The sequence below is a fragment of the Salvelinus alpinus genome, chromosome 17 (genome assembly GCF_045679555.1).
Source record: "Salvelinus alpinus chromosome 17, SLU_Salpinus.1, whole genome shotgun sequence".
NCBI classification, from domain to species: domain Eukaryota; kingdom Metazoa; phylum Chordata; class Actinopteri; order Salmoniformes; family Salmonidae; genus Salvelinus; species Salvelinus alpinus.
In genome coordinates, this window is record NC_092102.1 from 46885368 (window position 1) to 46912584 (window position 27217).

At 39.5% G+C, this 27217-nt stretch overlaps 39 non-coding genes across 39 annotated transcripts; all 39 read right to left on the bottom strand.

Moving 5' to 3' along the window:
- Nucleotides 1-502: 502 nt before the first annotated feature.
- Nucleotides 503-576, bottom strand: trnat-ugu (transfer RNA threonine (anticodon UGU)). Its single transcript has one exon. It is a non-coding gene; the product is annotated as a tRNA-Thr (tRNA).
- A 227-nt stretch (nucleotides 577-803) lies between these two features.
- Nucleotides 804-877, bottom strand: trnat-ugu (transfer RNA threonine (anticodon UGU)). Its single transcript has one exon. It is a non-coding gene; the product is annotated as a tRNA-Thr (tRNA).
- A 1030-nt stretch (nucleotides 878-1907) lies between these two features.
- Nucleotides 1908-1981, bottom strand: trnat-agu (transfer RNA threonine (anticodon AGU)). The gene has a single exon. It is a non-coding gene; the product is annotated as a tRNA-Thr (tRNA).
- A 227-nt stretch (nucleotides 1982-2208) lies between these two features.
- Nucleotides 2209-2282, bottom strand: trnat-ugu (transfer RNA threonine (anticodon UGU)). Its single transcript has one exon. It is a non-coding gene; the product is annotated as a tRNA-Thr (tRNA).
- A 1030-nt stretch (nucleotides 2283-3312) lies between these two features.
- Nucleotides 3313-3386, bottom strand: trnat-agu (transfer RNA threonine (anticodon AGU)). Its single transcript has one exon. It is a non-coding gene; the product is annotated as a tRNA-Thr (tRNA).
- A 227-nt stretch (nucleotides 3387-3613) lies between these two features.
- Nucleotides 3614-3687, bottom strand: trnat-ugu (transfer RNA threonine (anticodon UGU)). The gene has a single exon. It is a non-coding gene; the product is annotated as a tRNA-Thr (tRNA).
- A 1042-nt stretch (nucleotides 3688-4729) lies between these two features.
- Nucleotides 4730-4803, bottom strand: trnat-agu (transfer RNA threonine (anticodon AGU)). The gene has a single exon. It is a non-coding gene; the product is annotated as a tRNA-Thr (tRNA).
- A 227-nt stretch (nucleotides 4804-5030) lies between these two features.
- trnat-ugu (transfer RNA threonine (anticodon UGU)) lies at nucleotides 5031-5104 on the bottom strand. The gene has a single exon. It is a non-coding gene; the product is annotated as a tRNA-Thr (tRNA).
- A 1032-nt stretch (nucleotides 5105-6136) lies between these two features.
- On the bottom strand, nucleotides 6137-6210 carry trnat-agu (transfer RNA threonine (anticodon AGU)). The gene has a single exon. It is a non-coding gene; the product is annotated as a tRNA-Thr (tRNA).
- A 212-nt stretch (nucleotides 6211-6422) lies between these two features.
- On the bottom strand, nucleotides 6423-6496 carry trnat-ugu (transfer RNA threonine (anticodon UGU)). Its single transcript has one exon. It is a non-coding gene; the product is annotated as a tRNA-Thr (tRNA).
- A 1030-nt stretch (nucleotides 6497-7526) lies between these two features.
- On the bottom strand, nucleotides 7527-7600 carry trnat-agu (transfer RNA threonine (anticodon AGU)). Its single transcript has one exon. It is a non-coding gene; the product is annotated as a tRNA-Thr (tRNA).
- Nucleotides 7601-7827: 227 nt separating this feature from the next.
- trnat-ugu (transfer RNA threonine (anticodon UGU)) lies at nucleotides 7828-7901 on the bottom strand. The gene has a single exon. It is a non-coding gene; the product is annotated as a tRNA-Thr (tRNA).
- Nucleotides 7902-8933: 1032 nt separating this feature from the next.
- On the bottom strand, nucleotides 8934-9007 carry trnat-agu (transfer RNA threonine (anticodon AGU)). The gene has a single exon. It is a non-coding gene; the product is annotated as a tRNA-Thr (tRNA).
- A 212-nt stretch (nucleotides 9008-9219) lies between these two features.
- On the bottom strand, nucleotides 9220-9293 carry trnat-ugu (transfer RNA threonine (anticodon UGU)). The gene has a single exon. It is a non-coding gene; the product is annotated as a tRNA-Thr (tRNA).
- A 1030-nt stretch (nucleotides 9294-10323) lies between these two features.
- On the bottom strand, nucleotides 10324-10397 carry trnat-agu (transfer RNA threonine (anticodon AGU)). The gene has a single exon. It is a non-coding gene; the product is annotated as a tRNA-Thr (tRNA).
- A 212-nt stretch (nucleotides 10398-10609) lies between these two features.
- On the bottom strand, nucleotides 10610-10683 carry trnat-ugu (transfer RNA threonine (anticodon UGU)). The gene has a single exon. It is a non-coding gene; the product is annotated as a tRNA-Thr (tRNA).
- A 1030-nt stretch (nucleotides 10684-11713) lies between these two features.
- trnat-agu (transfer RNA threonine (anticodon AGU)) lies at nucleotides 11714-11787 on the bottom strand. The gene has a single exon. It is a non-coding gene; the product is annotated as a tRNA-Thr (tRNA).
- A 224-nt stretch (nucleotides 11788-12011) lies between these two features.
- Nucleotides 12012-12085, bottom strand: trnat-ugu (transfer RNA threonine (anticodon UGU)). The gene has a single exon. It is a non-coding gene; the product is annotated as a tRNA-Thr (tRNA).
- Nucleotides 12086-13116: 1031 nt separating this feature from the next.
- trnat-agu (transfer RNA threonine (anticodon AGU)) lies at nucleotides 13117-13190 on the bottom strand. The gene has a single exon. It is a non-coding gene; the product is annotated as a tRNA-Thr (tRNA).
- A 212-nt stretch (nucleotides 13191-13402) lies between these two features.
- On the bottom strand, nucleotides 13403-13476 carry trnat-ugu (transfer RNA threonine (anticodon UGU)). The gene has a single exon. It is a non-coding gene; the product is annotated as a tRNA-Thr (tRNA).
- Nucleotides 13477-14506: 1030 nt separating this feature from the next.
- On the bottom strand, nucleotides 14507-14580 carry trnat-agu (transfer RNA threonine (anticodon AGU)). Its single transcript has one exon. It is a non-coding gene; the product is annotated as a tRNA-Thr (tRNA).
- Nucleotides 14581-14807: 227 nt separating this feature from the next.
- trnat-ugu (transfer RNA threonine (anticodon UGU)) lies at nucleotides 14808-14881 on the bottom strand. Its single transcript has one exon. It is a non-coding gene; the product is annotated as a tRNA-Thr (tRNA).
- A 1030-nt stretch (nucleotides 14882-15911) lies between these two features.
- Nucleotides 15912-15985, bottom strand: trnat-ugu (transfer RNA threonine (anticodon UGU)). The gene has a single exon. It is a non-coding gene; the product is annotated as a tRNA-Thr (tRNA).
- Nucleotides 15986-16197: 212 nt separating this feature from the next.
- trnat-ugu (transfer RNA threonine (anticodon UGU)) lies at nucleotides 16198-16271 on the bottom strand. The gene has a single exon. It is a non-coding gene; the product is annotated as a tRNA-Thr (tRNA).
- Nucleotides 16272-17301: 1030 nt separating this feature from the next.
- On the bottom strand, nucleotides 17302-17375 carry trnat-agu (transfer RNA threonine (anticodon AGU)). The gene has a single exon. It is a non-coding gene; the product is annotated as a tRNA-Thr (tRNA).
- Nucleotides 17376-17602: 227 nt separating this feature from the next.
- trnat-ugu (transfer RNA threonine (anticodon UGU)) lies at nucleotides 17603-17676 on the bottom strand. The gene has a single exon. It is a non-coding gene; the product is annotated as a tRNA-Thr (tRNA).
- Nucleotides 17677-18706: 1030 nt separating this feature from the next.
- Nucleotides 18707-18780, bottom strand: trnat-agu (transfer RNA threonine (anticodon AGU)). Its single transcript has one exon. It is a non-coding gene; the product is annotated as a tRNA-Thr (tRNA).
- A 212-nt stretch (nucleotides 18781-18992) lies between these two features.
- Nucleotides 18993-19066, bottom strand: trnat-ugu (transfer RNA threonine (anticodon UGU)). The gene has a single exon. It is a non-coding gene; the product is annotated as a tRNA-Thr (tRNA).
- Nucleotides 19067-20096: 1030 nt separating this feature from the next.
- trnat-agu (transfer RNA threonine (anticodon AGU)) lies at nucleotides 20097-20170 on the bottom strand. The gene has a single exon. It is a non-coding gene; the product is annotated as a tRNA-Thr (tRNA).
- A 227-nt stretch (nucleotides 20171-20397) lies between these two features.
- On the bottom strand, nucleotides 20398-20471 carry trnat-ugu (transfer RNA threonine (anticodon UGU)). The gene has a single exon. It is a non-coding gene; the product is annotated as a tRNA-Thr (tRNA).
- A 1030-nt stretch (nucleotides 20472-21501) lies between these two features.
- Nucleotides 21502-21575, bottom strand: trnat-ugu (transfer RNA threonine (anticodon UGU)). The gene has a single exon. It is a non-coding gene; the product is annotated as a tRNA-Thr (tRNA).
- A 212-nt stretch (nucleotides 21576-21787) lies between these two features.
- On the bottom strand, nucleotides 21788-21861 carry trnat-ugu (transfer RNA threonine (anticodon UGU)). The gene has a single exon. It is a non-coding gene; the product is annotated as a tRNA-Thr (tRNA).
- A 1031-nt stretch (nucleotides 21862-22892) lies between these two features.
- Nucleotides 22893-22966, bottom strand: trnat-agu (transfer RNA threonine (anticodon AGU)). Its single transcript has one exon. It is a non-coding gene; the product is annotated as a tRNA-Thr (tRNA).
- Nucleotides 22967-23194: 228 nt separating this feature from the next.
- Nucleotides 23195-23268, bottom strand: trnat-ugu (transfer RNA threonine (anticodon UGU)). Its single transcript has one exon. It is a non-coding gene; the product is annotated as a tRNA-Thr (tRNA).
- A 1030-nt stretch (nucleotides 23269-24298) lies between these two features.
- On the bottom strand, nucleotides 24299-24372 carry trnat-ugu (transfer RNA threonine (anticodon UGU)). The gene has a single exon. It is a non-coding gene; the product is annotated as a tRNA-Thr (tRNA).
- Nucleotides 24373-24584: 212 nt separating this feature from the next.
- Nucleotides 24585-24658, bottom strand: trnat-ugu (transfer RNA threonine (anticodon UGU)). The gene has a single exon. It is a non-coding gene; the product is annotated as a tRNA-Thr (tRNA).
- Nucleotides 24659-25688: 1030 nt separating this feature from the next.
- On the bottom strand, nucleotides 25689-25762 carry trnat-ugu (transfer RNA threonine (anticodon UGU)). The gene has a single exon. It is a non-coding gene; the product is annotated as a tRNA-Thr (tRNA).
- Nucleotides 25763-25974: 212 nt separating this feature from the next.
- On the bottom strand, nucleotides 25975-26048 carry trnat-ugu (transfer RNA threonine (anticodon UGU)). Its single transcript has one exon. It is a non-coding gene; the product is annotated as a tRNA-Thr (tRNA).
- A 1030-nt stretch (nucleotides 26049-27078) lies between these two features.
- On the bottom strand, nucleotides 27079-27152 carry trnat-agu (transfer RNA threonine (anticodon AGU)). Its single transcript has one exon. It is a non-coding gene; the product is annotated as a tRNA-Thr (tRNA).
- Between the last annotated feature and the right edge of the window lie 65 nt (nucleotides 27153-27217).

Below are 27217 nucleotides of genomic sequence, written 5' to 3' on the forward strand. Positions count from 1 at the left end.
TGCTCATCAGAATATAATATCCTGCCCTGCAATGATGAGTATGAATGTAATAGATTCTCATCAGAATATGAGGTGTTTATGGTGCTGAAACTCACCTCTCCAAACAAAGTTGCTGCTTTTAAAAATCTGAAAGAATAAAAATATAATTGAGTTAATATAGAACAATATTCTTTAGCACACAGGCTGCAATATTCACAGGTATGTATTAATATATTATAATATAGAAAAATATTCTTTAAGATGACGTCGGAGAGGATGGCTGTCGTTTCACGGGTTCTTAATCAACCGTGTTATTTTGTTCTTTTTTTCTCTCCATTTTTTGTAACTTTTTTTTGTACATAATGTTGCTGCTACTGTCTCTTAATACCGAAAAGAGCTTCTGGAAATCCTCACATCTTCTCTCCTCTCGACACTCCTAATTCTCTAAACCCATCGGTTGAGAAAAGTAGAGTTCCCTCCACTAAGACCTTTTCCACCAATGTGTTCAATGAATTGTTTGAAAAGGCTCTGCTGAGATTTGAACTCAGGATCTCCTGTTTACAAGACAGGCGCTTTAACCAACTAAGCCACAGCGCCCAATAGTTTCATGTCTGTTGCAGGTAATAACACCGCCACACGCATTTAAATCAAACTAGTCTCATTCATTTAACCCATATCTCTGTCTTGCAAAAATCACGTCACAAAAAATATGTTATTTAGTATCATTGGAATCGATATGGACACCTTCAATTGTCTAGTAACAGGGTTTCTTAAGCTATGTTTTGTGACCTTTTCCTTCAATGTGTTCAATGAATTGCTTGAAAAGGCTCTGCTGAGATTTGAACTCAGGATCTCCTGTTTACAAGACAGGCGCTTTAACCAACTAAGCCACAGCGCCTATAGATGTCACATCTGTTTTAGGTAAGAACACCGACACACGTATTTAAATCAAACCAGAAAAATTAATTTAACCCATATCTCTGTCTTGCAAAATCACGTCACAAAACAGATGTAATTTAATAATATTGGAATCGATATGAACACCTTCAATTGTCTAGCAACAGGGTTTCTTAAGCTATGTTTTGGGACCCAAAGTCGGCCTGAGTATGTGTGAGGTGGGCAGCGAGATATCAGTAAACATTTGTAGTCACATACTATTTTTTCTTTTAACTTCGGTCATTCGAGGACAGTACATTTTTCATTTGGGTCTCGAGCTGAATAAACTCAAGAACCTCTGACATGGATTCTTAAACTATGGTTTGGGACCCAAAGCGGTTATTAACATGTGATAGGTGGATCGCGAGATATGAGTAAACATTCAGAATCATACACTATTTCTTCATAATTTTGGTCGTTTCGGGGAAACTACATTTCTCATTTGGGTCTCGAGCTTCAAAATGGTAAAAACCTAAGAAACAGCAGATGAATCAGTTAATGTAAGTAATTAACCTACCATGAGATGGGGGACTTTGTCAAATGGAAGAGTTGCTGAGTTTCTTAGCTCACAAAGTAAGTTTCAACTCATTCAAAATACAACCCTTTTGAAATGATAGTGCTGTGCCATGACCCGGATTGAGGACCGGGGTTGCTGGGGCCACAACGCAGAGCACTAACCACTATACGATCATGGCAAGCTACCAGAGATTGATTGTAGAGCCTACTCATGCTCTGACAGAGACGTGTACAAGCTGGCTGAACTCTTTTCATTTAGCGCTCGAAATGAGTAAACTGAAGAAGCAGTTGAACTTTAGACAGTTGGTACATTTTAATTCATTCAAAAAGTTCCCTTTTTCCGTGAAATTGGAATATCTCAATTGCATCCTCCTCACCTCTCGACACTCCTAATTCTCTAAACCCATCGTTTGAGAAAAGGAGAGTTCCCTCCACTAAGACCTTTTCTACCAATGTGTTCATTGAATTGTTTGAAAAGGCTCTGCTGAGATTCGAACTCAGGATCTCCTGTTTACTAGACAGGCGCTTTAACCAACTAAGCCACAGCGCCCAATAGTTGCATGTCTGTTGCAGGTAATAACACCGCCACACGCATTTAAATCAAACTAGTCTCATTCATTTAACCCATATCTCTGTCTTGCAAAAATCACGTCACAAAAAATATGTTATTTAGTAACATTGGAATCGATATGGACACCTTCAATTGTCTAGCAACAGCGTTTCTTAAGCTATGTTTTGTGACCTTTTCCTCCAATTTGTTCAATGAATTGCTTGAAAAGGCTCTGCTGAGATTTGAACTCAGGATCTCCTGTTTACAAGACAGGCGCTTTAACCAACTAAGCCACAGCGCCTATAGATGTCACATCTGTTTTAGGTAAGAACACCGACACACGTATTTAAATCAAACCAGAAAAATTAATTTAACCCATATCTCTGTCTTGCAAAATCACGTCACAAAACAGATGTAATTTAATAATATTGGAATCGATATGAACACCTTCAATTGTCTAGCAACAGGGTTTCTTAAGCTATGTTTTGGGACCCAAAGTCGGCCTGAGTATGTGTGAGGTGGGCAGCGAGATATCAGTAAACATTTGTAGTCACATACTATTTTTTCTTTTAACTTCGGTCATTCGAGGACAGTACATTTTTCATTTGGGTCTCGAGCTGAATAAACTCAAGAACCTCTGACATGGATTCTTAAACTATGGTTTGGGACCCAAAGCGGTTATTAACATGTGATAGGTGGATCGCGAGATATGAGTAAACATTCAGAATCATACACTATTTCTTCATAATTTTGGTCGTTTCGGGGAAACTACATTTCTCATTTGGGTCTCGAGCTTCAAAATGGTAAAAACCTAAGAAACAGCAGATGAATCAGTTAATGTAAGTAATTAACCTACCATGAGATGGGGGACTTTGTCAAATGGAAGAGTTGCTGAGTTTCTTAGCTCACAAAGTAAGTTTCAACTCATTCAAAATACAACCCTTTTGAAATGATAGTGCTGTGCCATGACCCGGATTGAGGACCGGGGTTGCTGGGGCCACAACGCAGAGTACTAACCACTATACGATCATGGCAAGCTACCAGAGATTGATTGTCGAGCCTACTCATGCTCTGACAGAGACGTGTACAAGCTGGCTGAACTCTTTTCATTTAGCGCTCGAAATGAGTAAACTGAAGAAGCAGTTGAACTTTAGACAGTTGGTACATTTTAATTCATTCAAAAAGTTCCCTTTTTCTGTGAAATTAGAATATCTCAATTGCATCCTCCTCACCTCTCGACACTCCTAATTCTCTAAACCCATCGTTTGAGAAAAGGAGAGTTCCCTCCACTAAGACCTTTTTTACCAATGTGTTCATTGAATTGTTTGAAAAGGCTCTGCTGAGATTCGAACTCAGGATCTCCTGTTTACTAGACAGGCGCTTTAACCAACTAAGCCACAGCGCCCATAGATTGCATGTCTGTTGCAGGTAATAACACCGCCACACGCATTTAAATCAAACTAGTCTCATTCATTTAACCCATATCTCTGTCTTGCAAAAATCACGTCACAAAAAATATGTTATTTAGTATCATTGGAATCGATATGGACACCTTCAATTGTCTAGCAACAGCGTTTCTTAAGCTATGTTTTGTGACCTTTTCCTCCAATTTGTTCAATGAATTGCTTGAAAAGGCTCTGCTGAGATTTGAACTCAGGATCTCCTGTTTACAAGACAGGCGCTTTAACCAACTAAGCCACAGCGCCTATAGATGTCATGTCTGTTGAAGGTAAGAACACCGACACACGTTATTTAAATCAAACCAGAAAAATTAATTTAACCCATATCTCTGTCTTGCAAAATCACGTCACAAAACAGATGTAATTTAATAATATTGGAATCGATATGAACACCTTCAATTGTCTAGCAACAGGGTTTCTTAAGCTATGTTTTGGGACCCAAAGTCGGCCTGAGTATGTGTGAGGTGGGCAGCGAGATATCAGTAAACATTTGTAGTCACATACTATTTTTTCTTTTAACTTCGGTCATTCGAGGACAGTACATTTTTCATTTGGGTCTCGAGCATGAATAAACTCAAGAACCTCTGACATGGATTCTTAAACTATGGTTTGGGACCCAAAGCGGTTATTAACATGTGATAGGTGGATCGCGAGATATGAGTAAACATTCAGAATCATACACTATTTCTTCATAATTTTGGTCGTTTCGGGGAAACTACATTTCTCATTTGGGTCTCGAGCTTCAAAATGGTAAAAACCTAAGAAACAGCAGATGAATCAGTTAATGTAAGTAATTAACCTACCATGAGATGGGGGACTTTGTCAAATGGAAGAGTTGCTGAGTTTCTTAGCTCACAAAGTAAGTTTCAACTCATTCAAAATACAACCCTTTTGAAATGATTGTGCTGTGCCATGACCCGGATTGAGGACCGGGGTTGCTGGGGCCACAACGCAGAGTACTAACCACTATACGATCATGGCAAGCTACCAGAGATTGATTGTCGAGCCTACTCATGCTCTGACAGAGACGTGTACAAGCTGGCTGAACTCTTTTCATTTAGCGCTCGAAATGAGTAAACTGAAGAAGCAGTTGAACTTTAGACAGTTGGTACATTTTAATTCATTCAAAAAGTTCCCTTTTTCCGTGAAATTAGAATATCTCAATTGCATCCTCCTCACGTCTTCTCTCCTCTCGACACTCCTAATTCTCTAAACCCATCGTTTGAGAAAAGTAGAGTTCCCTCCACTAAGACCTTTTCTACCAATGTGTTCATTGAATTGTTTGAAAAGGCTCTGCTGAGATTTGAACTCAGGATCTCCTGTTTACTAGACAGGCGCTTTAACCAACTAAGCCACAGCGCCCATAGATTGCATGTCTGTTGCAGGTAATAACACCGCCACACGCATTTAAATCAAACTAGTCTCATTCATTTAACCCATATCTCTGTCTTGCAAAAATCACGTCACAAAAAATATGTTATTTAGTATCATTGGAATCGATATGGACACCTTCAATTGTCTAGCAACAGGGTTTCTTAAGCTATGTTTTGTGACCTTTTCCTCCAATGTGTTCAATGAATTGCTTGAAAAGGCTCTGCTGAGATTTGAACTCAGGATCTCCTGTTTACAAGACAGGCGCTTTAACCAACTAAGCCACAGCGCCCATAGATGTCATGTCTGTTGAAGGTAAGAACACCGACACACGTTATTTAAATCAAACCAGAAAAATTAATTTAACCCATATCTCTGTCTTGCAAAATCACGTCACAAAACAGATGTAATTTAATAATATTGGAATCGATATGAACACCTTCAATTGTCTAGCAACAGGGTTTCTTAAGCTATGTTTTGGGACCCAAAGTCGGCCTGAGTATGTGTGAGGTGGGCAGCGAGATATCAGTAAACATTTGTAGTCACATACTATTTTTTCTTTTAACTTCGGTCATTCGAGGACAGTACATTTTTCATTTGGGTCTCGAGCATGAATAAACTCAAGAACCTCTGACATGGATTCTTAAACTATGGTTTGGGACCCAAAGCGGTTATTAACATGTGATAGGTGGATCGCGAGATATGAGTAAACATTCAGAATCATACACTATTTCTTCATAATTTTGGTCGTTTCGGGGAAACTACATTTCTCATTTGGGTCTCGAGCTTCAAAATGGTAAAAACCTAAGAAACAGCAGATGAATCAGTTAATGTAAGTAATTAACCTACCATGAGATGGGGGACTTTGTCAAATGGAAGAGTTGCTGAGTTTCTTAGCTCACAAAGTAAGTTTCAACTCATTCAAAATACAACCCTTTTGAAATGATAGTGCTGTGCCATGACCCGGATTGAGGACCGGGGTTGCTGGGGCCACAACGCAGAGTACTAACCACTATACGATCATGGCAAGCTACCAGAGATTGATTGTAGAGCCTACTCATGCTCTGACAGAGACGTGTACAAGCTGGCTGAACTCTTTTCATTTAGCGCTCGAAATGAGTAAACTGAAGAAGCAGTTGAACTTTAGACAGTTGGTACATTTTAATTCATTCAAAAAGTTCCCTTTTTCCGTGAAATTGGAATATCTCAATTGCATCCTCCTCACCTCTCGACACTCCTAATTCTCTAAACCCATCGTTTGAGAAAAGGAGAGTTCCCTCCACTAAGACCTTTTTTACCAATGTGTTCAATGAATTGCTTGAAAAGGCTCTGCTGAGATTCGAACTCAGGATCTCCTGTTTACTAGACAGGCGCTTTAACCAACTAAGCCACAGAGCCTGTTGATTGCATGTCTGTTGCAGGTAATAACACCGCCACACGCATTTAAATCAAACTAGTCTCATTCATTTAACCCATATCTCTGTCTTGCAAGAATATGTTATTTAGTAACATTGGAATCGATATGGACACCTTCAATTGTCTAGCAACAGGGTTTCTTAAGCTATGTTTTGTGACCTTTTCCTCCAATGTGTTCAATGAATTGCTTGAAAAGGCTCTGCTGAGATTTGAACTCAGGATCTCCTGTTTACAAGACAGGCGCTTTAACCAACTAAGCCACAGCGCCTATAGACGTCACATCTGTTTTAGGTAAGAACACCGACACACGTATTTAAATCAAACCAGAAAAATTAATTTAACCCTTATCTCTGTCTTGCAAAATCACGTCACAAAACAGATGTAATTTAATAATATTGGAATCGATATGAACACCTTCAATTGTCTAGCAACAGGGTTTCTTAAGCTATGTTTTGGGACCCAAAGTCGGCCTGAGTATGTGTGAGGTGGGCAGCGAGATATCAGTAAACATTTGTAGTCACATACTATTTTTTCTTTTAACTTCGGTCATTCGAGGACAGTACATTTTTCATTTGGGTCTCGACATGAATAAACTCAAGAACCTCTGACATGGATTCTTAAACTATGGTTTGGGACCCAAAGCGGTTATTAACATGTGATAGGTGGATCGCGAGATATGAGTAAACATTCAGAATCATACACTATTTCTTCATAATTTTGGTCGTTTCGGGGAAACTACATTTCTCATTTGGGTCTCGAGCTTCAAAATGGTAAAAACCTAAGAAACAGCAGATGAATCAGTTAATGTAAGTAATTAACCTACCATGAGATGGGGGACTTTGTCAAATGGAAGAGTTGCTGAGTTTCTTAGCTCACAAAGTAAGTTTCAACTCATTCAAAATACAACCCTTTTGAAATGATAGTGCTGTGCCATGACCCGGATTGAGGACCGGGGTTGCTGGGGCCACAACGCAGAGTACTAACCACTATACGATCATGGCAAGCTACCAGAGATTGATTGTCGAGCCTACTCATGCTCTGACAGAGACGTGTACAAGCTGGCTGAACTCTTTTCATTTAGCGCTCGAAATGAGTAAACTGAAGAAGCAGTTGAACTTTAGACAGTTGGTACATTTTAATTCATTCAAAAAGTTCCCTTTTTCCGTGAAATTGGAATATCTCAATTGCATCCTCCTCACCTCTCGACACTCCTAATTCTCTAAACCCATCGTTTGAGAAAAGGAGAGTTCCCTCCACTAAGACCTTTTTTACCAATGTGTTCAATGAATTGCTTGAAAAGGCTCTGCTGAGATTTGAACTCAGGATCTCCTGTTTACTAGACAGGCGCTTTAACCAACTAAGCCACAGCGCCTGTTGAATGCATGTCTGTTGCAGGTAATAACACCGCCACACGCATTTAAATCAAACCAGTCTCATTCATTTAACCCATATCTCTGTCTTGCAAAAATCACGTCACAAAAAATATGTTATTTAGTATCATTGGAATCGATATGGACACCTTCAATTGTCTAGCAACAGGGTTTCTTTAGCTATGTTTTGTGATCTTTTCCTCCAATTTGTTCAATGAATTGCTTGAAATGGCTCTGCTGAGATTTGAACTCAGGATCTCCTGTTTACAAGACAGGCGCTTTAACCAACTAAGCCACAGCGCCCATAGATGTCATGTCTGTTGAAGGTAAGAACACCGACACACGTTATTTAAATCAAACCAGAAAAATTAATTTAACCCTTATCTCTGTCTTGCAAAATCACGTCACAAAACAGATGTAATTTAATAATATTGGAATCGATATGAACACCTTCAATTGTCTAGCAACAGGGTTTCTTAAGCTATGTTTTGGGACCCAAAGTCGGCCTGAGTATGTGTGAGGTGGGCAGCGAGATATCAGTAAACATTTGTAGTCACATACTATTTTTTCTTTTAACTTCGGTCATTCGAGGACAGTACATTTTTCATTTGGGTCTCGAGCATGAATAAACTCAAGAACCTCTGACATGGATTCTTAAACTATGGTTTGGGACCCAAAGCGGTTATTAACATGTGATAGGTGGATCGCGAGATATGAGTAAACATTCAGAATCATACACTATTTCTTCATAATTTTGGTCGTTTCGGGGAAACTACATTTCTCATTTGGGTCTCGAGCTTCAAAATGGTAAAAACCTAAGAAACAGCAGATGAATCAGTTAATGTAAGTAATTAACCTACCATGAGATGGGGGACTTTGTCAAATGGAAGAGTTGCTGAGTTTCTTAGCTCACAAAGTAAGTTTCAACTCATTCAAAATACAACCCTTTTGAAATGATAGTGCTGTGCCATGACCCGGATTGAGGACCGGGGTTGCTGGGGCCACAACGCAGAGTACTAACCACTATACGATCATGGCAAGCTACCAGAGATTGATTGTAGAGCCTACTCATGCTCTGACAGAGACGTGTACAAGCTGGCTGAACTCTTTTCATTTAGCGCTCGAAATGAGTAAACTGAAGAAGCAGTTGAACTTTAGACAGTTGGTACATTTTAATTCATTCAAAAAGTTCCCTTTTTCCGTGAAATTGGAATATCTCAATTGCATCCTCCTCACCTCTCGACACTCCTAATTCTCTAAACCCATCGTTTGAGAAAAGGAGAGTTCCCTCCACTAAGACCTTTTTTACCAATGTGTTCATTGAATTGTTTGAAAAGGCTCTGCTGAGATTCGAACTCAGGATCTCCTGTTTACTAGACAGGCGCTTTAACCAACTAAGCCACAGCGCCCATTGAATGCATGTCTGTTGCAGGTAATAACACCGCCACACGCATTTAAATCAAACTAGTCTCATTCATTTAACCCATATCTCTGTCTTGCAAAAATATGTTATTTAGTAACATTGGAATCGATATGGACACCTTCAATTGTCTAGCAACAGGGTTTCTTAAGCTATGTTTTGTGACCTTTTCCTCCAATGTGTTCAATGAATTGCTTGAAATGGCTCTGCTGAGATTTGAACTCAGGATCTCCTGTTTACAAGACAGGCGCTTTAACCAACTAAGCCACAGCGCCTATAGATGTCACATCTGTTGCAGGTAAGAACACCGACACACGTATTTAAATCAAACCAGAATAATTAATTTAACCCATATCTCTGTCTTGCAAAATCACGTCACAAAACAGATGTAATTTAATAATATTGGAATCGATATGAACACCTTCAATTGTCTAGCAACAGGGTTTCTTAAGCTATGTTTTGGGACCCAAAGTCGGCCTGAGTATGTGTGAGGTGGGCAGCGAGATATCAGTAAACATTTGTAGTCACATACTATTTTTTCTTTTAACTTCGGTCATTCGAGGACAGTACATTTTTCATTTGGGTCTCGACATGAATAAACTCAAGAACCTCTGACATGGATTCTTAAACTATGGTTTGGGACCCAAAGCGGTTATTAACATGTGATAGGTGGATCGCGAGATATGAGTAAACATTCAGAATCATACACTATTTCTTCATAATTTTGGTCGTTTCGGGGAAACTACATTTCTCATTTGGGTCTCGAGCTTCAAAATGGTAAAAACCTAAGAAACAGCAGATGAATCAGTTAATGTAAGTAATTAACCTACCATGAGATGGGGGACTTTGTCAAATGGAAGAGTTGCTGAGTTTCTTAGCTCACAAAGTAAGTTTCAACTCATTCAAAATACAACCCTTTTGAAATGATAGTGCTGTGCCATGACCCGGATTGAGGACCGGGGTTGCTGGGGCCACAACGCAGAGTACTAACCACTATACGATCATGGCAAGCTACCAGAGATTGATTGTAGAGCCTACTCATGCTCTGACAGAGACGTGTACAAGCTGGCTGAACTCTTTTCATTTAGCGCTCGAAATGAGTAAACTGAAGAAGCAGTTGAACTTTAGACAGTTGGTACATTTTAATTCATTCAAAAAGTTCCCTTTTTCCGTGAAATTGGAATATCTCAATTGCATCCTCCTCACCTCTCGACACTCCTAATTCTCTAAACCCATCGTTTGAGAAAAGGAGAGTTCCCTCCACTAAGACCTTTTTTACCAATGTGTTCAATGAATTGCTTGAAAAGGCTCTGCTGAGATTCGAACTCAGGATCTCCTGTTTACTAGACAGGCGCTTTAACCAACTAAGCCACAGAGCCTGTTGAATGCATGTCTGTTGCAGGTAATAACACCGCCACACGCATTTAAATCAAACTAGTCTCATTCATTTAACCCATATCTCTGTCTTGCAAAAATATGTTATTTAGTAACATTGGAATCGATATGGACACCTTCAATTGTCTAGCAACAGCGTTTCTTAAGCTATGTTTTGTGATCTTTTCCTCCAATTTGTTCAATGAATTGCTTGAAATGGCTCTGCTGAGATTTGAACTCAGGATCTCCTGTTTACAAGACAGGCGCTTTAACCAACTAAGCCACAGCGCCTATAGATGTCACATCTGTTTTAGGTAAGAACACCGACACACGTATTTAAATCAAACCAGAAAAATTAATTTAACCCTTATCTCTGTCTTGCAAAATCACGTCACAAAACAGATGTAATTTAATAATATTGGAATCGATATGAACACCTTCAATTGTCTAGCAACAGGGTTTCTTAAGCTATGTTTTGGGACCCAAAGTCGGCCTGAGTATGTGTGAGGTGGGCAGCGAGATATCAGTAAACATTTGTAGTCACATACTATTTTTTCTTTTAACTTCGGTCATTCGAGGACAGTACATTTTTCATTTGGGTCTCGACATGAATAAACTCAAGAACCTCTGACATGGATTCTTAAACTATGGTTTGGGACCCAAAGCGGTTATTAACATGTGATAGGTGGATCGCGAGATATGAGTAAACATTCAGAATCATACACTATTTCTTCATAATTTTGGTCGTTTCGGGGAAACTACATTTCTCATTTGGGTCTCGAGCTTCAAAATGGTAAAAACCTAAGAAACAGCAGATGAATCAGTTAATGTAAGTAATTAACCTACCATGAGATGGGGGACTTTGTCAAATGGAAGAGTTGCTGAGTTTCTTAGCTCACAAAGTAAGTTTCAACTCATTCAAAATACAACCCTTTTGAAATGATAGTGCTGTGCCATGACCCGGATTGAGGACCGGGGTTGCTGGGGCCACAACGCAGAGTACTAACCACTATACGATCATGGCAAGCTACCAGAGATTGATTGTAGAGCCTACTCATGCTCTGACAGAGACGTGTACAAGCTGGCTGAACTCTTTTCATTTAGCGCTCGAAATGAGTAAACTGAAGAAGCAGTTGAACTTTAGACAGTTGGTACATTTTAATTCATTCAAAAAGTTCCCTTTTTCCGTGAAATTGGAATATCTCAATTGCATCCTCCTCACCTCTCGACACTCCTAATTCTCTAAACCCATCGTTTGAGAAAAGGAGAGTTCCCTCCACTAAGACCTTTTTTACCAATGTGTTCAATGAATTGCTTGAAAAGGCTCTGCTGAGATTCGAACTCAGGATCTCCTGTTTACTAGACAGGCGCTTTAACCAACTAAGCCACAGAGCCCATAGATGTCATGTCTGTTGAAGGTAAGAACACCGACACACGTTATTTAAATCAAACCAGAAAAATTAATTTAACCCATATCTCTGTCTTGCAAAAATATGTCACAAAACAGATATTTAGTAACATTGGAATCGATATGGACACCTTCAATTGTCTAGCAACAGGGTTTCTTAAGCTATGTTTTGTGACCTTTTCCTCCAATGTGTTCAATGAATTGCTTGAAATGGCTCTGCTGAGATTTGAACTCAGGATCTCCTGTTTACAAGACAGGCGCTTTAACCAACTAAGCCACAGCGCCCATAGATGTCATGTCTGTTGCAGGTAAGAACACCGACACACGTATTTAAATCAAACCAGAAAAATTAATTTAACCCTTATCTCTGTCTTGCAAAATCACGTCACAAAACAGATGTAATTTAATAATATTGGAATCGATATGAACACCTTCAATTGTCTAGCAACAGGGTTTCTTAAGCTATGTTTTGGGACCCAAAGTCGGCCTGAGTATGTGTGAGGTGGGCAGCGAGATATCAGTAAACATTTGTAGTCACATACTATTTTTTCTTTTAACTTCGGTCATTCGAGGACAGTACATTTTTCATTTGGGTCTCGACATGAATAAACTCAAGAACCTCTGACATGGATTCTTAAACTATGGTTTGGGACCCAAAGCGGTTATTAACATGTGATAGGTGGATCGCGAGATATGAGTAAACATTCAGAATCATACACTATTTCTTCATAATTTTGGTCGTTTCGGGGAAACTACATTTCTCATTTGGGTCTCGAGCTTCAAAATGGTAAAAACCTAAGAAACAGCAGATGAATCAGTTAATGTAAGTAATTAACCTACCATGAGATGGGGGACTTTGTCAAATGGAAGAGTTGCTGAGTTTCTTAGCTCACAAAGTAAGTTTCAACTCATTCAAAATACAACCCTTTTGAAATGATAGTGCTGTGCCATGACCCGGATTGAGGACCGGGGTTGCTGGGGCCACAACGCAGAGTACTAACCACTATACGATCATGGCAAGCTACCAGAGATTGATTGTAGAGCCTACTCATGCTCTGACAGAGACGTGTACAAGCTGGCTGAACTCTTTTCATTTAGCGCTCGAAATGAGTAAACTGAAGAAGCAGTTGAACTTTAGACAGTTGGTACATTTTAATTCATTCAAAAAGTTCCCTTTTTCCGTGAAATTGGAATATCTCAATTGCATCCTCCTCACCTCTCGACACTCCTAATTCTCTAAACCCATCGTTTGAGAAAAGGAGAGTTCCCTCCACTAAGACCTTTTTTACCAATGTGTTCAATGAATTGCTTTGAAAAGGCTCTGCTGAGATTCGAACTCAGGATCTCCTGTTTACTAGACAGGCGCTTTAACCAACTAAGCCACAGCGCCTGTTGATGTCATGTCTGTTGCAGGTAATAACACCGCCACACGCATTTAAATCAAACTAGTCTCATTCATTTAACCCATACCTCTGTCTTGCAAAAATATGTTATTTAGTAACATTGGAATCGATATGGACACCTTCAATTGTCTAGCAACAGCGTTTCTTAAGCTATGTTTTGTGATCTTTTCCTCCAATTTGTTCAATGAATTGCTTGAAAAGGCTCTGCTGAGATTTGAACTCAGGATCTCCTGTTTACAAGACAGGCGCTTTAACCAACTAAGCCACAGCGCCTATAGATGTCATGTCTGTTTTAGGTAAGAACACCGACACACGTATTTAAATCAAACCAGAAAAATTAATTTAACCCTTATCTCTGTCTTGCAAAATCACGTCACAAAACAGATGTAATTTAATAATATTGGAATCGATATGAACACCTTCAATTGTCTAGCAACAGGGTTTCTTAAGCTATGTTTTGGGACCCAAAGTCGGCCTGAGTATGTGTGAGGTGGGCAGCGAGATATCAGTAAACATTTGTAGTCACATACTATTTTTTCTTTTAACTTCGGTCATTTGAGGACAGTACATTTTTCATTTGGGTCTCGACATGAATAAACTCAAGAACCTCTGACATGGATTCTTAAACTATGGTTTGGGACCCAAAGCGGTTATTAACATGTGATAGGTGGATCGCGAGATATGAGTAAACATTCAGAATCATACACTATTTCTTCATAATTTTGGTCGTTTCGGGGAAACTACATTTCTCATTTGGGTCTCGAGCTTCAAAATGGTAAAAACCTAAGAAACAGCAGATGAATCAGTTAATGTAAGTAATTAACCTACCATGAGATGGGGGACTTTGTCAAATGGAAGAGTTGCTGAGTTTCTTAGCTCACAAAGTAAGTTTCAACTCATTCAAAATACAACCCTTTTGAAATGATAGTGCTGTGCCATGACCCGGATTGAGGACCGGGGTTGCTGGGGCCACAACGCAGAGTACTAACCACTATACGATCATGGCAAGCTACCAGAGATTGATTGTAGAGCCTACTCATGCTCTGACAGAGACGTGTACAAGCTGGCTGAACTCTTTTCATTTAGCGCTCGAAATGAGTAAACTGAAGAAGCAGTTGAACTTTAGACAGTTGGTACATTTTAATTCATTCAAAAAGTTCCCTTTTTCCGTGAAATTGGAATATCTCAATTGCATCCTCCTCACCTCTCGACACTCCTAATTCTCTAAACCCATCGTTTGAGAAAAGGAGAGTTCCCTCCACTAAGACCTTTTTTACCAATGTGTTCAATGAATTGCTTGAAAAGGCTCTGCTGAGATTCGAACTCAGGATCTCCTGTTTACTAGACAGGCGCTTTAACCAACTAAGCCACAGCGCCCATAGATTGCATGTCTGTTGCAGGTAATAACACCGCCACACGCATTTAAATCAAACTAGTCTCATTCATTTAACCCATATCTCTGTCTTGCAAAAATCACGTCACAAAAAATATGTTATTTAGTATCATTGGAATCGATATGGACACCTTCAATTGTCTAGCAACAGCGTTTCTTAAGCTATGTTTTGTGACCTTTTCCTCCAATTTGTTCAATGAATTGCTTGAAAAGGCTCTGCTGAGATTTGAACTCAGGATCTCCTGTTTACAAGACAGGCGCTTTAACCAACTAAGCCACAGCGCCCATAGATGTCAAATCTGTTTTAGGTAAGAACACCGACACACGTATTTAAATCAAACCAGAAAAATTAATTTAACCCTTATCTCTGTCTTGCAAAATCACGTCACAAAACAGATGTAATTTAATAATATTGGAATCGATATGAACACCTTCAATTGTCTAGCAACAGGGTTTCTTAAGCTATGTTTTGGGACCCAAAGTCGGCCTGAGTATGTGTGAGGTGGGCAGCGAGATATCAGTAAACATTTGTAGTCACATACTATTTTTTCTTTTAACTTCGGTCATTTGAGGACAGTACATTTTTCATTTGGGTCTCGACATGAATAAACTCAAGAACCTCTGACATGGATTCTTAAACTATGGTTTGGGACCCAAAGCGGTTATTAACATGTGATAGGTGGATCGCGAGATATGAGTAAACATTCAGAATCATACACTATTTCTTCATAATTTTGGTCGTTTCGGGGAAACTACATTTCTCATTTGGGTCTCGAGCTTCAAAATGGTAAAAACCTAAGAAACAGCAGATGAATCAGTTAATGTAAGTAATTAACCTACCATGAGATGGGGGACTTTGTCAAATGGAAGAGTTGCTGAGTTTCTTAGCTCACAAAGTAAGTTTCAACTCATTCAAAATACAACCCTTTTGAAATGATAGTGCTGTGCCATGACCCGGATTGAGGACCGGGGTTGCTGGGGCCACAACGCAGAGTACTAACCACTATACGATCATGGCAAGCTACCAGAGATTGATTGTAGAGCCTACTCATGCTCTGACAGAGACGTGTACAAGCTGGCTGAACTCTTTTCATTTAGCGCTCGAAATGAGTAAACTGAAGAAGCAGTTGAACTTTAGACAGTTGGTACATTTTAATTCATTCAAAAAGTTCCCTTTTTCCGTGAAATTGGAATATCTCAATTGCATCCTCCTCACCTCTCGACACTCCTAATTCTCTAAACCCATCGTTTGAGAAAAGGAGAGTTCCCTCCACTAAGACCTTTTTTACCAATGTGTTCAATGAATTGCTTGAAAAGGCTCTGCTGAGATTCGAACTCAGGATCTCCTGTTTACAAGACAGGCGCTTTAACCAACTAAGCCACAGAGCCTGTTGAATGCATGTCTGTTGCAGGTAATAACACCGCCACACGCATTTAAATCAAACTAGTCTCATTCATTTAACCCATACCTCTGTCTTGCAAAAATATGTTATTTAGTAACATTGGAATCGATATGGACACCTTCAATTGTCTAGCAACAGGGTTTCTTAAGCTATGTTTTGTGACCTTTTCCTCCAATGTGTTCAATGAATTGCTTGAAATGGCTCTGCTGAGATTTGAACTCAGGATCTCCTGTTTACAAGACAGGCGCTTTAACCAACTAAGCCACAGCGCCCATAGATGTCATGTCTGTTTTAGGTAAGAACACCGACACACGTATTTAAATCAAACCAGAAAAATTAATTTAACCCATATCTCTGTCTTGCAAAATCACGTCACAAAACAGATGTAATTTAATAATATTGGAATCGATATGAACACCTTCAATTGTCTAGCAACAGGGTTTCTTAAGCTATGTTTTGGGACCCAAAGTCGGCCTGAGTATGTGTGAGGTGGGCAGCGAGATATCAGTAAACATTTGTAGTCACATACTATTTTTTCTTTTAACTTCGGTCATTCGAGGACAGTACATTTTTCATTTGGGTCTCGACATGAATAAACTCAAGAACCTCTGACATGGATTCTTAAACTATGGTTTGGGACCCAAAGCGGTTATTAACATGTGATAGGTGGATCGCGAGATATGAGTAAACATTCAGAATCATACACTATTTCTTCATAATTTTGGTCGTTTCGGGGAAACTACATTTCTCATTTGGGTCTCGAGCTTCAAAATGGTAAAAACCTAAGAAACAGCAGATGAATCAGTTAATGTAAGTAATTAACCTACCATGAGATGGGGGACTTTGTCAAATGGAAGAGTTGCTGAGTTTCTTAGCTCACAAAGTAAGTTTCAACTCATTCAAAATACAACCCTTTTGAAATGATAGTGCTGTGCCATGACCCGGATTGAGGACCGGGGTTGCTGGGGCCACAACGCAGAGTACTAACCACTATACGATCATGGCAAGCTACCAGAGATTGATTGTCGAGCCTACTCATGCTCTGACAGAGACGTGTACAAGCTGGCTGAACTCTTTTCATTTAGCGCTCGAAATGAGTAAACTGAAGAAGCAGTTGAACTTTAGACAGTTGGTACATTTTAATTCATTCAAAAAGTTCCCTTTTTCCGTGAAATTGGAATATCTCAATTGCATCCTCCTCACCTCTCGACACTCCTAATTCTCTAAACCCATCGTTTGAGAAAAGGAGAGTTCCCTCCACTAAGACCTTTTTTACCAATGTGTTCAATGAATTGCTTGAAAAGGCTCTGCTGAGATTCGAACTCAGGATCTCCTGTTTACTAGACAGGCGCTTTAACCAACTAAGCCACAGCGCCTGTTGAATGCATGTCTGTTGCAGGTAATAACACCGCCACACGCATTTAAATCAAACTAGTCTCATTCATTTAACCCATACCTCTGTCTTGCAAAAATTACGTCACAAAAAATATGTTATTTAGTATCATTGGAATCGATATGGACACCTTCAATTGTCTAGCAACAGGGTTTCTTAAGCTATGTTTTGTGACCTTTTCCTCCAATTTGTTCAATGAATTGCTTGAAATGGCTCTGCTGAGATTTGAACTCAGGATCTCCTGTTTACAAGACAGGCGCTTTAACCAACTAAGCCACAGCGCCTATAGATGTCACATCTGTTTTAGGTAAGAACACCGACACACGTATTTAAATCAAACCAGAAAAATTAATTTAACCCTTATCTCTGTCTTGCAAAATCACGTCACAAAACAGATGTAATTTAATAATATTGGAATCGATATGAACACCTTCAATTGTCTAGCAACAGGGTTTCTTAAGCTATGTTTTGGGACCCAAAGTCGGCCTGAGTATGTGTGAGGTGGGCAGCGAGATATCAGTAAACATTTGTAGTCACATACTATTTTTTCTTTTAACTTCGGTCATTCGAGGACAGTACATTTTTCATTTGGGTCTCGACATGAATAAACTCAAGAACCTCTGACATGGATTCTTAAACTATGGTTTGGGACCCAAAGCGGTTATTAACATGTGATAGGTGGATCGCGAGATATGAGTAAACATTCAGAATCATACACTATTTCTTCATAATTTTGGTCGTTTCGGGGAAACTACATTTCTCATTTGGGTCTCGAGCTTCAAAATGGTAAAAACCTAAGAAACAGCAGATGAATCAGTTAATGTAAGTAATTAACCTACCATGAGATGGGGGACTTTGTCAAATGGAAGAGTTGCTGAGTTTCTTAGCTCACAAAGTAAGTTTCAACTCATTCAAAATACAACCCTTTTGAAATGATAGTGCTGTGCCATGACCCGGATTGAGGACCGGGGTTGCTGGGGCCACAACGCAGAGTACTAACCACTATACGATCATGGCAAGCTACCAGAGATTGATTGTAGAGCCTACTCATGCTCTGACAGAGACGTGTACAAGCTGGCTGAACTCTTTTCATTTAGCGCTCGAAATGAGTAAACTGAAGAAGCAGTTGAACTTTAGACAGTTGGTACATTTTAATTCATTCAAAAAGTTCCCTTTTTCCGTGAAATTGGAATATCTCAATTGCATCCTCCTCACCTCTCGACACTCCTAATTCTCTAAACCCATCGTTTGAGAAAAGGAGAGTTCCCTCCACTAAGACCTTTTTTACCAATGTGTTCAATGAATTGCTTGAAAAGGCTCTGCTGAGATTTGAACTCAGGATCTCCTGTTTACTAGACAGGCGCTTTAACCAACTAAGCCACAGAGCCTGTTGAATGCATGTCTGTTGCAGGTAATAACACCGCCACACGCATTTAAATCAAACTAGTCTCATTCATTTAACCCATACCTCTGTCTTGCAAAAATATGTTATTTAGTAACATTGGAATCGATATGGACACCTTCAATTGTCTAGCAACAGCATTTCTTAAGCTATGTTTTGTGACCTTTTCCTCCAATGTGTTCAATGAATTGCTTGAAAAGGCTCTGCTGAGATTTGAACTCAGGATCTCCTGTTTACAAGACAGGCGCTTTAACCAACTAAGCCACAGCGCCCATAGATGTCACATCTGTTTTAGGTAAGAACACCGACACACGTATTTAAATCAAACCAGAAAAATTAATTTAACCCTTATCTCTGTCTTGCAAAATCACGTCACAAAACAGATGTAATTTAATAATATTGGAATCGATATGAACACCTTCAATTGTCTAGCAACAGGGTTTCTTAAGCTATGTTTTGGGACCCAAAGTCGGCCTGAGTATGTGTGAGGTGGGCAGCGAGATATCAGTAAACATTTGTAGTCACATACTATTTTTTCTTTTAACTTCGGTCATTCGAGGACAGTACATTTTTCATTTGGGTCTCGACATGAATAAACTCAAGAACCTCTGACATGGATTCTTAAACTATGGTTTGGGACCCAAAGCGGTTATTAACATGTGATAGGTGGATCGCGAGATATGAGTAAACATTCAGAATCATACACTATTTCTTCATAATTTTGGTCGTTTCGGGGAAACTACATTTCTCATTTGGGTCTCGAGCTTCAAAATGGTAAAAACCTAAGAAACAGCAGATGAATCAGTTAATGTAAGTAATTAACCTACCATGAGATGGGGGACTTTGTCAAATGGAAGAGTTGCTGAGTTTCTTAGCTCACAAAGTAAGTTTCAACTCATTCAAAATACAACCCTTTTGAAATGATAGTGCTGTGCCATGACCCGGATTGAGGACCGGGGTTGCTGGGGCCACAACGCAGAGTACTAACCACTATACGATCATGGCAAGCTACCAGAGATTGATTGTAGAGCCTACTCATGCTCTGACAGAGACGTGTACAAGCTGGCTGAACTCTTTTCATTTAGCGCTCGAAATGAGTAAACTGAAGAAGCAGTTGAACTTTAGACAGTTGGTACATTTTAATTCATTCAAAAAGTTCCCTTTTTCCGTGAAATTGGAATATCTCAATTGCATCCTCCTCACCTCTCGACACTCCTAATTCTCTAAACCCATCGTTTGAGAAAAGGAGAGTTCCCTCCACTAAGACCTTTTCTACCAATGTGTTCATTGAATTGTTTGAAAAGGCTCTGCTGAGATTCGAACTCAGGATCTCCTGTTTACTAGACAGGCGCTTTAACCAACTAAGCCACAGCGCCCATAGATTGCATGTCTGTTGCAGGTAATAACACCGCCACACGCATTTAAATCAAACTAGTCTCATTCATTTAACCCATATCTCTGTCTTGCAAAAATCACGTCACAAAAAATATGGTATTTAGTATCATTGGAATCGATATGGACACCTTCAATTGTCTAGCAACAGGGTTTCTTAAGCTATGTTTTGTGACCTTTTCCTCCAATGTGTTCAATGAATTGCTTGAAAAGGCTCTGCTGAGATTTGAACTCAGGATCTCCTGTTTACAAGACAGGCGCTTTAACCAACTAAGCCACAGCGCCTATAGACGTCACATCTGTTTTAGGTAAGAACACCGACACACGTATTTAAATCAAACCAGAAAAATTCATTTAACCCTTATCTCTGTCTTGCAAAATCACGTCACAAAACAGATGTAATTTAATAATATTGGAATCGATATGAACACCTTCAATTGTCTAGCAACAGGGTTTCTTAAGCTATGTTTTGGGACCCAAAGTCGGCCTGAGTATGTGTGAGGTGGGCAGCGAGATATCAGTAAACATTTGTAGTCACATACTATTTTTTCTTTTAACTTCGGTCATTCGAGGACAGTACATTTTTCATTTGGGTCTCGACATGAATAAACTCAAGAACCTCTGACATGGATTCTTAAACTATGGTTTGGGACCCAAAGCGGTTATTAACATGTGATAGGTGGATCGCGAGATATGAGTAAACATTCAGAATCATACACTATTTCTTCATAATTTTGGTCGTTTCGGGGAAACTACATTTCTCATTTGGGTCTCGAGCTTCAAAATGGTAAAAACCTAAGAAACAGCAGATGAATCAGTTAATGTAAGTAATTAACCTACCATGAGATGGGGGACTTTGTCAAATGGAAGAGTTGCTGAGTTTCTTAGCTCACAAAGTAAGTTTCAACTCATTCAAAATACAACCCTTTTGAAATGATAGTGCTGTGCCATGACCCGGATTGAGGACCGGGGTTGCTGGGGCCACAACGCAGAGTACTAACCACTATACGATCATGGCAAGCTACCAGAGATTGATTGTAGAGCCTACTCATGCTCTGACAGAGACGTGTACAAGCTGGCTGAACTCTTTTCATTTAGCGCTCGAAATGAGTAAACTGAAGAAGCAGTTGAACTTTAGACAGTTGGTACATTTTAATTCATTCAAAAAGTTCCCTTTTTCCGTGAAATTGGAATATCTCAATTGCATCCTCCTCACCTCTCGACACTCCTAATTCTCTAAACCCATCGTTTGAGAAAAGGAGAGTTCCCTCCACTAAGACCTTTTTTACCAATGTGTTCAATGAATTGCTTGAAAAGGCTCTGCTGAGATTTGAACTCAGGATCTCCTGTTTACAAGACAGGCGCTTTAACCAACTAAGCCACAGCGCCTGTTGATGTCATGTCTGTTGCAGGTAATAACACCGCCACACGCATTTAAATCAAACCAGAAAAATTCATTTAACCCATATCTCTGTCTTGCAAAAATATGTTATTTAGTAACATTGGAATCGATATGGACACCTTCAATTGTCTAGCAACAGCGTTTCTTAAGCTATGTTTTGTGACCTTTTCCTCCAATGTGTTCAATGAATTGCTTGAAAAGGCTCTGCTGAGATTTGAACTCAGGATCTCCTGTTTACAAGACAGGCGCTTTAACCAACTAAGCCACAGCGCCTATAGATGTCACATCTGTTGAAGGTAAGAACACCGACACACGTATTTAAATCAAACCAGAAAAATTAATTTAACCCTTATCTCTGTCTTGCAAAATCACGTCACAAAACAGATGTAATTTAATAATATTGGAATCGATATGAACACCTTCAATTGTCTAGCAACAGGGTTTCTTAAGCTATGTTTTGGGACCCAAAGTCGGCCTGAGTATGTGTGAGGTGGGCAGCGAGATATCAGTAAACATTTGTAGTCACATACTATTTTTTCTTTTAACTTCGGTCATTCGAGGACAGTACATTTTTCATTTGGGTCTCGAGCATGAATAAACTCAAGAACCTCTGACATGGATTCTTAAACTATGGTTTGGGACCCAAAGCGGTTATTAACATGTGATAGGTGGATCGCGAGATATGAGTAAACATTCAGAATCATACACTATTTCTTCATAATTTTGGTCGTTTCGGGGAAACTACATTTCTCATTTGGGTCTCGAGCTTCAAAATGGTAAAAACCTAAGAAACAGCAGATGAATCAGTTAATGTAAGTAATTAACCTACCATGAGATGGGGGACTTTGTCAAATGGAAGAGTTGCTGAGTTTCTTAGCTCACAAAGTAAGTTTCAACTCATTCAAAATACAACCCTTTTGAAATGATAGTGCTGTGCCATGACCCGGATTGAGGACCGGGGTTGCTGGGGCCACAACGCAGAGTACTAACCACTATACGATCATGGCAAGCTACCAGAGATTGATTGTAGAGCCTACTCATGCTCTGACAGAGACGTGTACAAGCTGGCTGAACTCTTTTCATTTAGCGCTCGAAATGAGTAAACTGAAGAAGCAGTTGAACTTTAGACAGTTGGTACATTTTAATTCATTCAAAAAGTTCCCTTTTTCCGTGAAATTGGAATATCTCAATTGCATCCTCCTCACCTCTCGACACTCCTAATTCTCTAAACCCATCGTTTGAGAAAAGGAGAGTTCCCTCCACTAAGACCTTTTTTACCAATGTGTTCATTGAATTGTTTGAAAAGGCTCTGCTGAGATTCGAACTCAGGATCTCCTGTTTACTAGACAGGCGCTTTAACCAACTAAGCCACAGCGCCCATTGATGTCATGTCTGTTGCAGGTAATAACACCGCCACACGTTATTTAAATCAAACTAGTCTCATTCATTTAACCCATATCTCTGTCTTGCAAAAATCACGTCACAAAAAATATGTTATTTAGTAACATTAGAATCGATATGGACACCTTCAATTGTCTAGCAACAGCGTTTCTTAAGCTATGTTTTGTGATCTTTTCCTCCAATTTGTTCAATGAATTGCTTGAAAAGGCTCTGCTGAGATTTGAACTCAGGATCTCCTGTTTACAAGACAGGCGCTTTAACCAACTAAGCCACAGCGCCCATAGATGTCACATCTGTTTTAGGTAAGAACACCGACACACGTATTTAAATCAAACCAGAAAAATTAATTTAACCCTTATCTCTGTCTTGCAAAATCACGTCACAAAACAGATGTAATTTAATAATATTGGAATCGATATGAACACCTTCAATTGTCTAGCAACAGGGTTTCTTAAGCTATGTTTTGGGACCCAAAGTCGGCCTGAGTATGTGTGAGGTGGGCAGCGAGATATCAGTAAACATTTGTAGTCACATACTATTTTTTCTTTTAACTTCGGTCATTCGAGGACAGTACATTTTTCATTTGGGTCTCGACATGAATAAACTCAAGAACCTCTGACATGGATTCTTAAACTATGGTTTGGGACCCAAAGCGGTTATTAACATGTGATAGGTGGATCGCGAGATATGAGTAAACATTCAGAATCATACACTATTTCTTCATAATTTTGGTCGTTTCGGGGAAACTACATTTCTCATTTGGGTCTCGAGCTTCAAAATGGTAAAAACCTAAGAAACAGCAGATGAATCAGTTAATGTAAGTAATTAACCTACCATGAGATGGGGGACTTTGTCAAATGGAAGAGTTGCTGAGTTTCTTAGCTCACAAAGTAAGTTTCAACTCATTCAAAATACAACCCTTTTGAAATGATAGTGCTGTGCCATGACCCGGATTGAGGACCGGGGTTGCTGGGGCCACAACGCAGAGTACTAACCACTATACGATCATGGCAAGCTACCAGAGATTGATTGTAGAGCCTACTCATGCTCTGACAGAGACGTGTACAAGCTGGCTGAACTCTTTTCATTTAGCGCTCGAAATGAGTAAACTGAAGAAGCAGTTGAACTTTAGACAGTTGGTACATTTTAATTCATTCAAAAAGTTCCCTTTTTCCGTGAAATTGGAATATCTCAATTGCATCCTCCTCACCTCTCGACACTCCTAATTCTCTAAACCCATCGTTTGAGAAAAGGAGAGTTCCCTCCACTAAGACCTTTTTTACCAATGTGTTCAATGAATTGCTTGAAAAGGCTCTGCTGAGATTTGAACTCAGGATCTCCTGTTTACAAGACAGGCGCTTTAACCAACTAAGCCACAGCGCCTTTTGAATGCATGTCTGTTGCAGGTAATAACACCGCCACACGCATTTAAATCAAACTAGTCTCATTCATTTAACCCATACCTCTGTCTTGCAAAAATATGTTATTTAGTAACATTGGAATCGATATGGACACCTTCAATTGTCTAGCAACAGCGTTTCTTAAGCTATGTTTTGTGACCTTTTCCTCCAATGTGTTCAATGAATTGCTTGAAAAGGCTCTGCTGAGATTTGAACTCAGGATCTCCTGTTTACAAGACAGGCGCTTTAACCAACTAAGCCACAGCGCCTATAGACGTCACATCTGTTTTAGGTAAGAACACCGACACACGTATTTAAATCAAACCAGAAAAATTAATTTAACCCTTATCTCTGTCTTGCAAAATCACGTCACAAAACAGATGTAATTTAATAATATTGGAATCGATATGAACACCTTCAATTGTCTAGCAACAGGGTTTCTTAAGCTATGTTTTGGGACCCAAAGTCGGCCTGAGTATGTGTGAGGTGGGCAGCGAGATATCAGTAAACATTTGTAGTCACATACTATTTTTTCTTTTAACTTCGGTCATTCGAGGACAGTACATTTTTCATTTGGGTCTCGACATGAATAAACTCAAGAACCTCTGACATGGATTCTTAAACTATGGTTTGGGACCCAAAGCGGTTATTAACATGTGATAGGTGGATCGCGAGATATGAGTAAACATTCAGAATCATACACTATTTCTTCATAATTTTGGTCGTTTCGGGGAAACTACATTTCTCATTTGGGTCTCGAGCTTCAAAATGGTAAAAACCTAAGAAACAGCAGATGAATCAGTTAATGTAAGTAATTAACCTACCATGAGATGGGGGACTTTGTCAAATGGAAGAGTTGCTGAGTTTCTTAGCTCACAAAGTAAGTTTCAACTCATTCAAAATACAACCCTTTTGAAATGATAGTGCTGTGCCATGACCCGGATTGAGGACCGGGGTTGCTGGGGCCACAACGCAGAGTACTAACCACTATACGATCATGGCAAGCTACCAGAGATTGATTGTCGAGCCTACTCATGCTCTGACAGAGACGTGTACAAGCTGGCTGAACTCTTTTCATTTAGCGCTCGAAATGAGTAAACTGAAGAAGCAGTTGAACTTTAGACAGTTGGTACATTTTAATTCATTCAAAAAGTTCCCTTTTTCCGTGAAATTGGAATATCTCAATTGCATCCTCCTCACCTCTCGACACTCCTAATTCTCTAAACCCATCGTTTGAGAAAAGGAGAGTTCCCTCCACTAAGACCTTTTTTACCAATGTGTTCAATGAATTGCTTGAAAAGGCTCTGCTGAGATTTGAACTCAGGATCTCCTGTTTACAAGACAGGCGCTTTAACCAACTAAGCCACAGCGCCTTTTGAATGCATGTCTGTTGCAGGTAATAACACCGCCACACGCATTTAAATCAAACTAGTCTCATTCATTTAACCCATACCTCTGTCTTGCAAAAATATGTTATTTAGTAACATTGGAATCGATATGGACACCTTCAATTGTCTAGCAACAGCGTTTCTTAAGCTATGTTTTGTGACCTTTTCCTCCAATGTGTTCAATGAATTGCTTGAAAAGGCTCTGCTGAGATTTGAACTCAGGATCTCCTGTTTACAAGACAGGCGCTTTAACCAACTAAGCCACAGCGCCTATAGATGTCATGTCTGTTGAAGGTAAGAACACCGACACACGTATTTAAATCAAACCAGAAAAATTAATTTAACCCTTATCTCTGTCTTGCAAAATCACGTCACAAAACAGATGTAATTTAATAATATTGGAATCGATATGAACACCTTCAATTGTCTAGCAACAGGGTTTCTTAAGCTATGTTTTGGGACCCAAAGTCGGCCTGAGTATGTGTGAGGTGGGCAGCGAGATATCAGTAAACATTTGTAGTCACATACTATTTTTTCTTTTAACTTCGGTCATTCGAGGACAGTACATTTTTCATTTGGGTCTCGACATGAATAAACTCAAGAACCTCTGACATGGATTCTTAAACTATGGTTTGGGACCCAAAGCGGTTATTAACATGTGATAGGTGGATCGCGAGATATGAGTAAACATTCAGAATCATACACTATTTCTTCATAATTTTGGTCGTTTCGGGGAAACTACATTTCTCATTTGGGTCTCGAGCTTCAAAATGGTAAAAACCTAAGAAACAGCAGATGAATCAGTTAATGTAAGTAATTAACCTACCATGAGATGGGGGACTTTGTCAAATGGAAGAGTTGCTGAGTTTCTTAGCTCACAAAGTAAGTTTCAACTCATTCAAAATACAACCCTTTTGAAATGATAGTGCTGTGCCATGACCCGGATTGAGGACCGGGGTTGCTGGGGCCACAACGCAGAGTACTAACCACTATACGATCATGGCAAGCTACCAGAGATTGATTGTAGAGCCTACTCATGCTCTGACAGAGACGTGTACAAGCTGGCTGAACTCTTTTCATTTAGCGCTCGAAATGAGTAAACTGAAGAAGCAGTTGAACTTTAGACAGTTGGTACATTTTAATTCATTCAAAAAGTTCCCTTTTTCCGTGAAATTGGAATATCTCAATTGCATCCTCCTCACCTCTCGACACTCCTAATTCTCTAAACCCATCGTTTGAGAAAAGGAGAGTTCCCTCCACTAAGACCTTTTTTACCAATGTGTTCAATGAATTGCTTGAAAAGGCTCTGCTGAGATTCGAACTCAGGATCTCCTGTTTACTAGACAGGCGCTTTAACCAACTAAGCCACAGCGCCCATAGATTGCATGTCTGTTGCAGGTAATAACACCGCCACACGCATTTAAATCAAACTAGTCTCAT